General features: G+C 46.6%; 1 long non-coding RNA gene across 1 annotated transcript; it reads right to left on the reverse strand.

Moving 5' to 3' along the window:
• Positions 1-269: 269 nt before the first annotated feature.
• On the reverse strand, positions 270-8,882 carry LOC141253131 (uncharacterized). The gene is made up of 4 exons (XR_012314240.1): positions 8,702-8,882; positions 7,203-7,356; positions 6,516-6,685; positions 270-3,690 (listed from the first exon to the last, which is right to left on the reverse strand). It is a non-coding gene; the product is annotated as an uncharacterized lncRNA (long non-coding RNA).
• Between the last annotated feature and the right edge of the window lie 2,033 nt (positions 8,883-10,915).

A 10,915-nucleotide genomic window follows, 5' to 3' on the forward strand; every position in this document is an offset into this window, starting at 1 on the left:
TAAGGCAGACTCTGCCTCTGAGCTCGCGCTATGCATCCACCCTCGATGTGCCGGACATTTACGGTGGATTTTGTGAAGGGGTTAAAAGCTAAGCAGGGGTGGGCAATCTGGTCAGAGTAGGAGGACTCGGCCTAAAGAGGCTGCTGCCTCTAGGGGTCTCAGCTGTGATGTGACTGGCTGGTACTGGCCCCCGGCATGGATGTGACTACAGTCATCATTTCGTAGTCATGAAGATGAAGGAAGACACAACTTCATTGTTCTCGACCCACCAGTATAATTTTATTATATAGATCTTTGCACCATCAGAGGATGGATAAAAGACTTCATAAGGAGATAAACTAAAGTGTTTTTTCATCACTAAAATAAAAAAAATCTTTGCAAATGTATTGCTGAGAATCATGTTGCCAAATCTGTAGATCTCTGCCTCCGACCCGGCGACAGCTCTGACCCAGTTATAGTGAGATCGGCATGCGGGTGAAGGTCATCATTCCCTTGTCGTCCAGGTCCTCAATGCTGGTTACATCTGGGAGGTCCGTGTACAGTAGCACTGGATGTTGGTTGACAGTGTCCTTGCTCTCTGATGACTGGCAGGTTTTCCTCATTCAAAATGGGATACAATAAAAGACTAGTTTTAGTAAGACGTATATTAACAAGATGCAAGCAGCAATATGCAACACTCCTTGTAATATTCCAGCAATCCATCCACCAATCCCTTTAAACCAATTAGCAGGATTTAAAAAGGAAAACGTATCAGACCACCAACTGTCTTTGGTCAATTCATTATGTTTGTTATTCTCTTCTCTGAGTTTCCTAATGTCTTCCATTTTAGTCTTTAACCATATGGTAGAGTCGGGGTCAATATAGTGACAACAGGCTGGACCTATAACCTGACACATCCCTCCTGGAGCTGCTGTCAAATAGTTCAGCACTAAAGTATGTTGATTGGCCACTATGATAAGCTGATTCTGCACCGCAACAGTAGTATTAATTACTTCCAATCATAGGCGGATTATAATGAGGGCAATCCGGGCTACTGCCTTGGGCCTCAGGTCTCCAGGGGGCCCGGGGCTCCGGGGGGCTATGGCAGGATTGCCCTCATCATATGTGTGGCCCCGCGGCACATACCGGCAGACAGTGGCGGGGGGGCCCGGACCACTCCCCCAGCAGCGGTGCACGGCCGCTGCTTCTTCTTCGGCCTGGCCAGCACTGCAGCAGTTAACTTCCCTGTGTGCTGGCCCGGCCGCGTCACTGTTAGGAGACACAGCCCTGTGCGCGGCCGTGTCTCCTAGCTGTGATGTCACGCAGTGCGCGCCCGGCCTACACTGCTACTTACCACCGGAGAGGAGCAGGAGCCAGAAGGACTGGAGCCGAGCCGGGGGATGGCGAGTGTGTGTGAGAGTGTGTATGTATGAGAGTGAGTGTGTGTGTGTGTGTGTGTGTGTGTGTATGTATGTATGTATGTGTGTGCAGGCAGATATCATTGTGTGATGTCTGTTTATATGTATTTTTGTGTTTCAAATGTGTTTATGCGTGTATGTATATGTCTGTATATGTTTGTGTGCGTGACTGCGTGCGGCCTCCTGCTGAGTATAGATGGCTACGTGCGGCCTCCCGCTGTCTCTGGGGGGGCGCCGTGAGGCCTCCCGCTGTGTATAGATGGCACCATGCGGCTCCCTGCCGTGTATAAATGGCTCCGTGCGGCCTCCCGCTGTGTATAGATGGCGCCGTGAGGCCTCCCGCTGTGTATAGATGGCACCATGCGGCTCCCTGCTGTGTATAGATGGCTCCGTGCGGCCTCCTGCTGTGTATAGATGGCTCCGTGCGGCCTCCCGCTGTGTATAGATGGCGCCGTGCGGCCTCCCGCTGTGTATAAATGGCTACGTGCGGCCTCCCGCTGTGTATAGATGGCTACGTGCGGCCTCCCGCTGTGTATAGATGGCTACGTGCGGCCTCCCGCTGTGTATAGATGGCTACGTGCGGCCTCCCGCTGTGTATAGATGGCTCCGTGCGGCCTCCCGCTGTGTATAGTTGGCTACATGCGGCCTCCCTCTGTGTATAGATGGCTCCGTGCGCCCTCCCGCTGTGTATAGATGGCTACGTGCGGCCTCTCGCTGTGTATAGATGGCTACGTGCGGCCTCCCGCTGTGTATAGATGGCACCGTGCGGCTCCCTGCTGTGTATAGATGGCTACTTGCGGCCTCCCGCTGTGTATAGATGGCTCCGTGCGGCCTCCTGCTGTGTACAGATGGCTCCGTGCGGCCTCCTGCTGTGTATAGATGGCTCCGTGTGGCCTCCCGCTGTGTATAGATGGCTCCGTGCGGCCTCCCGCTGTGTATAGATGGCTCCGTGCGGCCTCCTGCTGTGTATAGATGGCTCCGTGCGGCCTCCTGCTGTGTATAGATGGCTCCGTGCGGCCTCCCGCTGTGTATAGATGGCACCGTGCGGCTCCCTGCCGTGTATAGATGGCTACGTGCGGCCTCCCGCTGTCTCTGGGGGTGCGCCGTGAGGCCTCCCGCTGTGTATAGATGGCACCGTGCAGCCTCCCGCTGTGTATAGATGGCACCATGCGGCTCCCTGCTGTGTATAGATGGCTCCGTGCGGCCTCCCGCTTTGTATAGATGGCTCCGTGCGGCCTCCTGCTGTGTATAGATGGCTCCGTGCGGCCTCCTGCCGTGTATAGATGGCTACGTGCGGCCTCCTGCCGTGTATAGATGGCTACGTGCGGCCTCCTGACGTGTATAGATGGCTTCGTGCGGCCTCCCGCCGTGTATAGATGGCTATGTGCGGCCTCCTGCTGTGTATAGATGGCTACGTGTGCTCAATATTGAGTCATACAATTAATGTAAGGCGATGTGCCCACGATGCAGAAATGCTCCGGATTTTTTTTGAGCGTTTCTGCATCTCCCTGGCAGAAAAAAAGCATGCGGATTGTACGTGCGGATTGTACATGCGAATTGTACATGCGTTTTTCCTGCCAGGGACAAGCGGATGTGAAGCGTTCTTCACATGCATTTCCGCATGCGGGTTGACAATATACTCCAAATCTGGTCATCTAAGTAGTCAGTGACTTCCACTAATTTGTCCCACATTTGTGTTACCATAGGGTAGAGGAAGACAGTACTGGCTATCTTATTGGGTATACTCATTTGTACTAAATGAGGTCTTCCTGATGGGTGTGGGGTGTTGTCCTTGGCACGTTTATAGATGGCATGAAGAGGGATGGCTCTCATATCTACTTTACTATGGGGAATAAGATAAGTGTCTGGAGTTAGTCGGGCCAACGTACAAGTCCCCCTACTCCGACTGGGAGCCATTTGTACGCATTATTCCCACAGACCCAATATGTGGCTGATGGTGGATCCCATAAAGCAGAGTGCTGTAATACTAATTTATGTACCAAATCTGATGGTAATGAACTTGTTATTAAAAGGGTCAGTACTCTGTTGTGGGCTATTCCAGGTATTGCCTAGTTTAACCATACATATTATCATAAAACATCTCAGGATGGTTGACGTTTGCAGTGTGAAGCATGGATCCATGTTGACTTCCCTTCAAGTTTTACTGCTATTGGGGTTGTCAGGAGCACTTGGTATGGTCCGTCATACAGTGGTCCGTGCTTCCGAACATGCCTCTTCACATACACATAATCTCCAGGCTTGGGGGTATGACAACCTTCTGCATCAGCTGGATCTGGAATAGAAGATTATACTAACGCATGGGTGTTAGTTAAGGCTTTGGCAAGCTGAATCACATATTGCACAACATGATCTGTTTCTTCTGATAATTGTTGTGGGGTAAATCGAGCTATAGCTGGTTGTGACCCAAATAGTATCTCATAGGGTGACAGTTTGTGTTTCCCTATGGGGGTGGTGCGTATGTGATACAGTGCAATGGGGAGGAGCTCAGGCCACTGGGCCGTAGTCTCCTGCATCATTTTGGTTAATTGCCTTTTCAGTGTGCCATTCAATCTCTCCACCTTGCCACTTGACTGTGGATGATAAGGAATATGTAACGCCACTGTTGATCCGATCATGACAAGTATTTCTTGATACATGCATGAGGAAAAGGCTGGTTCTTGATCACTTTCGATAACTTCTGGGACTCCATACCGGCAAACAACTTCAGAGACCAGCTTCTTGGCGGTAGTTTTGGCAGTCATGTTTGGAACAGCGAATGCTTCAGGCCAACTGGAAAACATATCCACTACCACTAAGCAGTATTCATATCGTCCTGCTTTATTGAGCGTGATGTGATCAACTTGCAATCGTTGGAACGGATACTCTGGTTTGGCAAGGTGTTTTGTCGGTAGATTCTGTAATCTGCCTGGGTTGCAGGTTTGGCATATTGTGCAACCTTTGTTCTGTGCACTCAACACGGTGGAAATTCCTGGAGCCCAATAGAGTTTCTGTACCAGTACCAAAGCTTGATTCATCCCTCGATGTACCAGTCCATGGGCCCAGGCTGCAACGGCTGGATATAGGAGTCGAGGCAAACAATACAGTTGTTCCTTCTTCCATAGCCCATCTATCAACTTAGCACCACCCGCCTCCTTCCACGACTGGCGTTCTTCTTTAGAGACTTTCTGCTGTGTGGAGCGTAGCTTTGTGATTGGAGGGACCGGTTGATGCTCTTCTGCAGGTTGATCCTGGGTTGGCACGGAATTTAGCTGTTTGGTCTGTTGCCGCGTAACAGCCATGGACATGGATGTCTGGAGAAGAGCTGCTCGCTTAGCATGGAGATCAGCAAGTGCATTACCTCTTGCTTCAGGGGCATCTGGCCGGGTATGAGCTTTTACCTTTACGACAGCCAACTGTCTTGGTAGTTGCACCGCTTCCATCAATTGTCTGACGCTTTCAGCATTTTCCACAGGAGAACCTGCAGTCAGAGCTTTGAGCTCAGCTTCCTGTGCTGACATACTGGGAGGTAAGGCTGCAGCCTCTACCAATGTATCTTCAGTTGTGACAGCATATCCAGTATGAAACCAGCCAGAGTGTCTTCTTTTAATCATCATATAGGGGCTGCATCAGACGTGAGCCGTCTGGGATCCATTGTCTGCAATATGTACATAGTCCGAGGAACTGTTGCAGCTCTATGGGATCTTTTGGGAATGGTAGTGCGTAGATGGCTGTCTTCCTTTCTTCTGTGAGATGTCTGGCACCCTGAGTAAGGCGGTGGCCTAAGAAGACCACTTGACCGAGGCAAAACTGAAGTTTCGAGGCTGAGACTCAACAATTCAGTTTTGCTAGATGCTTGAGGAGGCTAACACTGGCCCTGATGGACACTTGCTCCGTGGGGGCACACAAAAGAAGATCATCCACGTATTGAAATAGTACTACCTCAGAGTTGTCCAGCTGCCACAGCAGCAGACAGCTAGACATGTTCTTTGCAAACTGATTAGGCAAAGATACCAGTGGAAATAAATGGCAGGGCTAGGGTTGGGACCGCATGAAGCTGTGATGCGTATGTTATGGTGTTTTGAATTGTTTCTGTGAGCAGGTGTTGTTACCTGGGTACATCCAGGGGATAATATTTTGGTCCCACTGCATGTATAACATACTGACATGATGATCTTCATCATACACATTCCGGGTGTGCCAAGATGGCCGCCACCAAAGGGACATGCGGTCAGAGGCTGGAGGTGATGCAATGGGTGTAGCAACATGGCCGCTGCAGGAAGGGTTGGAAGTTTGGGCCGACATAGGTATAACAGATGAGGATGGGGCACTAGGAGTGGCTTGGGTAGTAGCAAGGGGTGGGCCTCTTGGACGGGGCGCGTGACATGCAACACAATAATCTGCTGAATGGAATTTGTACAGGTCCACCCCCCCCCCCCCCCGTCTGCCATTATCGGGCGGTGGCTGGAGAGCAGTATCTTTGTAATACATATAACATGGCAGCTTTCCCTTATTGTCTGTATTTTCTTCCTCCATTCACCCTTTTTTTTTTTTTTGACAAATTCTCTGCTGTTCCGTATCAAGCCAAGGCTGTTTGCTATTCTAGCAGCTGTAACTTATCTGGTAGCTCGCATATTTCAGTTAACCGTTTAAGTTCCTCCACATACTTTTTTCCTTCTTTCGACAAACTCAGCGCAACCTTTTTTTCACATGCATTCACTTTTCAACATTCCATTATCTTCCTTGCTGCATTTAACATCTTGTACTGTAATCTACCGTACAACCCCCACAATGACATTACTCTTTTGGTTTTTCTACATATTTCCTTCCTCACAAATCTCATTTGTAACTTTCCGAAACTTTTCTAAACTTAAACACTTTCAGTGCATTCTTAAATGATCTTTTCCCCTCTCGACCGATCATGATAGACACTTTCTTTCTACTCCACGGAAACATTGATTAATCACTACTGCCTTCCAACTGACAAAAATCCTTAATTTTGTGCACAGCACGAGTCCGGCCGGACCTCCCAGCTGTTCCACTTAAGATAAATGACAGGGTCTCGACAATAAACTCTCTTTTTGATTCCTCAAAATCGTTCATGATCAAAAAGACTCTTACCGCATCTAGTCCATCCTGATGCCTGATTGACGTGTAAAGTGACTCAACGTCACAGGTCGCTGATATCTTTATCAATGTGCAATCCATCCATTTTGACCAGTACATCTCCAGTATCACGGATATATGAAGGAAGGGTTTCCACAATTGGCTTCAGAAAGCAATCAATCAACCTGCAAAGGGGTTCACAAAATTATTTAAACTCGAAACAATGGGGCGTCCGGGGGGGGGGGGGGTTCTGTGGATCTTTGTGAATCTTGGGAAGTAAGTAGATGGTGGATATTGTAGGATCTTTAAGTAAAAGTCAATCCATCTGATGTTTTGTAATAATCCTATTATTCACTGCCCTAGCCAACAAGTCATTCAACTGGGATTGATATGCATTCAGGGGGTTAAAGGTCATTTTTTTGTAGCAGGTTTCATTGTGAAGCTGCCTATACATTTCCCTCTCATACATTTTCACGGGCCAAAGAACCACATTACCTCCCTTATCAGAGGGTTTAATTACCACATTTTTCATTTCTTGGAGTTCCTTCAGTGCCACTCTCTGTGAGAGGTTGTCCCTAGTGAGAGATTCAGGGATTTTTTGAAGGTCTTGTGTTACCTGTTGTATAAATAGGTCCACTGGAGGGCAGATAGAAAATTGGGGGAACTTTTTAGATTTCGAGAATAGTGCCCATGGGTACTTACCACCTTCCTGTTCCTCCAGTAGTTCTTCCAAAATGTTCAATGCTTGTTTGAAGTAGAAAACATTTCCTCGTTGTTGTCCTTTGCAAAGATCCTCTTGTAGACCAATTTTCTCCCAAATAAAGGAAGATCTTTGATAACAGAAAATCAGTTAAACCTAGCAGCGGGAGAGAATGTTAAACCCAGGCTAAGTACATTGATTTGTTCCTGACTCAGTGACTCATCAGATAAATTGATTACCTTCAGGGACGTAGAGCCCTGATTATTAAAATTCCTCGAGTTCCAGTGTCTTCTGCTATACAACCGTATAGTGAATATTCGTTTTACGTTTCCTATTTCTGAGTGGATGCTCATTGGTGTTAGTAGCCCAAAACACTAGACTCCATACTTGTAGATGCTAAAGAAGTAGTGGATGAAGCACGGCGCACCTGTATAGTAGGCGTCTTCCATCTGTATAACTAGTTAGTCAGGAAATCAGATAGATCTCTCTGAAATTTTTTACTCTTAGATGCCTGTAGCTCCTTATCCCACTCGTCTAGTTTAGGATTTAATTCCTTTTGAAAATGACTCATTTCCTCAGTGGGTAATTCAGATGTCAGTTTCTGTTAGGAGAGTAGATATCTCCCAATTCTAATGAGGCAAGGGTCTGACAATTCAAAGATATTAAAAGTTCTAAAAACTTCATGGATGACGTAGGACACAACTCCTCCCATTTAATTTTAAAGTCATTATCTTCCACGGGGAATGCAGGGAAAACCTGAATGCGAAAACCACGTGGAATCATTTTAGCAGGGACATAATATTACAGTGACATTTTATTCCACCATATACGAGTGCGTTTCAAAAGAAGCCCCCTGAGTGCGACTCTCTGAGCCCTCCTGGCAACTGTATCAGACGTCTGTGGATTGGAATAATTGAATACATTATCCAGCTTAGACATCCAGGATTGGTCCCTTGACTTGAAATCCATAGTAAACATCAGGGTTTACAGATACTGGGAAAATATACAAAATTACTATTTACCAAAAACTGCAACGAATCCCGGATATATATAAGGTGTCCTAGAGGGCATTATTACCTATAACTACATCTAACAAATAAAAAAATGCCAGGACCAAAATACAGCCACATTGTTTAAAAAGATGTAAATTTTATTGAATAAAAGACAAAAACAAATATTATAAGAATCCAACAACAGGTGTAATGATGCACAGAAAGGTGAGCGAGCAACAGAGACCGCCCAATACTGTATCTACTGTAATTCTGTAGATACAAAGTGACATAGTGCTCAATACATCTCTGATCATATAGATAATACATCAAATATATATATAAAGAAAAGACAATATATATGTGTGCACTCAAAGTGAGTATATAATCAACATGATCATAAATCAGTATATTTGTGGATTAAACCTACATACATAATTGGGTGCTATCCCTCAGCTTTAAGCATATAAACAATCCATGAATATAGAGTAATATCGCCACCGCTCACTCACCAACAACCAATGCGCATTTCACAATAGCTTCATCAGGGAGGATTAGTGAGGGAACGAGCCCTCCGTAATAAAGGGCATCAAGCCAATCAAATACGTATATCTGGGGCGAGTACAGGTGCTGCATAGTAAAAAAACACGAACGTGTCCCAGGGTCACCTGACCGCCGCATCATGAGGTCCTTTCAGATACTAGTGGAAGGTTCTAACCATCGTGCCATAGGGCCATGTGACCACCGCATCATCAGATCACCTGACCACCGCATCATCAGATCACCTGACCACCGCATCATCAGATCACCTGACCTCCACATCATCAGATCACCTGACCTCCACATCATCAGATCACCTGACCACCGCATCATCAGATCACCTGACCTCCGCATCATCAGATCACCTGACCTCCACATCATCAGATCACCTGACCACCGCATCATCAGATCACCTGACCTCCGCATCATCAGATCACCTGACCACCGCATCATCAGATCACCTGACCTCCACATCATCAGATCACCTGACCTCCACATCATCAGATCACCTGACCACCGCATCATCAGATCACCTGACCTCCGCATCATCAGATCATCTGACCTCCACATCATCAGATCACCTGACCACCGCATCATCAGATCACCTGACCTCCGCATCATCAGATCACCAGACCACCGCATCATGCCACCTTGTTCTCCTATTCAGAGGGGACTTGAAAGTGCAGCCAACAACTGAACCGACTCCATAAATCTAGAAATGTGGTAACTTGATTAACCCCTTCACAATGGGATCATTTTCCATTTTTTTTTTCATTTTCATTCCCCCCTTCTTCCAAAAGCCATAACTTTTTTTAAAAAAAATTCTGCCCCCATAGATATATGAGGACTTTTTTTTTCTGGAACGAGTTGTATTTTGAGTGACACCATTCTACCACATAGCGTACTGGAAACTGGGAAAAAAAATCCAAGTGCATCAAAATTGCAAATACAGTGCTATTCCACTATATATTTTCTTTATAGTTTTTTTTTTTTAACCTTCTTCACTAAATGGTAAAAGTGACCAGGCAATATGATTCCCCAGGCGGCACGTTTTTGATGCGTTTTTGCACTTTTGCATTGCTTTCAACCGTGACAAATGCACTCACCGGGAAATGTCATTTTAACATTTTACAACCTTATCTGGCCATGTGGTGTGTGACACATCATCAGACACAGCCTGTTTCATTTATGATGGAGGGACACTGAAAGTCACAAAGCCTATTTTTATAGGGCCATCAAGCGGCCCTTACTATTCTTAAAAGGCCAGCAGTCGGCCCTCGCTATTGTTAGAGAGCCATCAGTCGGCTATGCTTTGTTTTTCCCATTATTAACGAGTGCGTCTCCTATACTGTTATTGCGTATGCAGTGACTGCAAGGGCTGCCAAAAATTTGGACGCAACCCAATACCCCTTTGAAGAGACATAGAGGAGGGCCTTAGTAAAAAAAATGTTCCCATTATAAAGGAGCTGGTCCCCTATAGTGGTAATGCCCATGCTGTGACTGCAAGGGCTGCAAAAATATGGGAGGAAGCCCACAAACAATTTAAAGACACATAGAGCTGGGCCACAGTATCAACATGTTCCCATTAGAAAGGAGAGGGTCTGCTATTCAGTTATAGGGTATGCAGTGAGTCCAACAGCTGCCAAAATTTAGGAAAAACCCCACTAACAATTTAACGACACATAGAGCAGGGCCACAGTAACGACATGTTCCCATTAGAAAGGAGAGGGTCTCCCATACTGTTTGCCTATGCAGTGAAGCAACGGCTGCCAAAAATTTGGTGCAACTCCAATGTCCCTTGCAAGAGACGTTGATATGGTACATATGGTGGTGGAGGATGCGGAGAAGGAGGAGGACAAGAGCAAATAGACAAAATCAGGAAGCGTGTACCCATGTCTGGGAGTGAAGACAGAGGTGTATGAAATAGAGTTACACCTCCCAAAAAAAAGACACTGGATTTGAGTTTATGTTACGCTGCTATCATTCGGTGGTGTTGAGAAGTCTGGCCCAATCCAGCCCTTGTTCATTTTTATAAGAGTCAGCCTGTCAGCATTTTCAGTTGACAGGCGGATGCGCCGATCAGTTATAATTCCCCCGGTGGCACTAAAAACCCGCTCTGATAAAACGCTGGCGGCAGGGTAGGCCAGGACCTCCAAGGCATAGAGAGACAGTTCATTCCAAGTGTC

Source organism: Phyllobates terribilis, unplaced genomic scaffold (genome assembly GCF_046119375.1).
Source record: "Phyllobates terribilis strain yellow unplaced genomic scaffold, ASM4611937v1 Scaffold_2__4_contigs__length_985480577, whole genome shotgun sequence".
NCBI classification, from domain to species: domain Eukaryota; kingdom Metazoa; phylum Chordata; class Amphibia; order Anura; family Dendrobatidae; genus Phyllobates; species Phyllobates terribilis.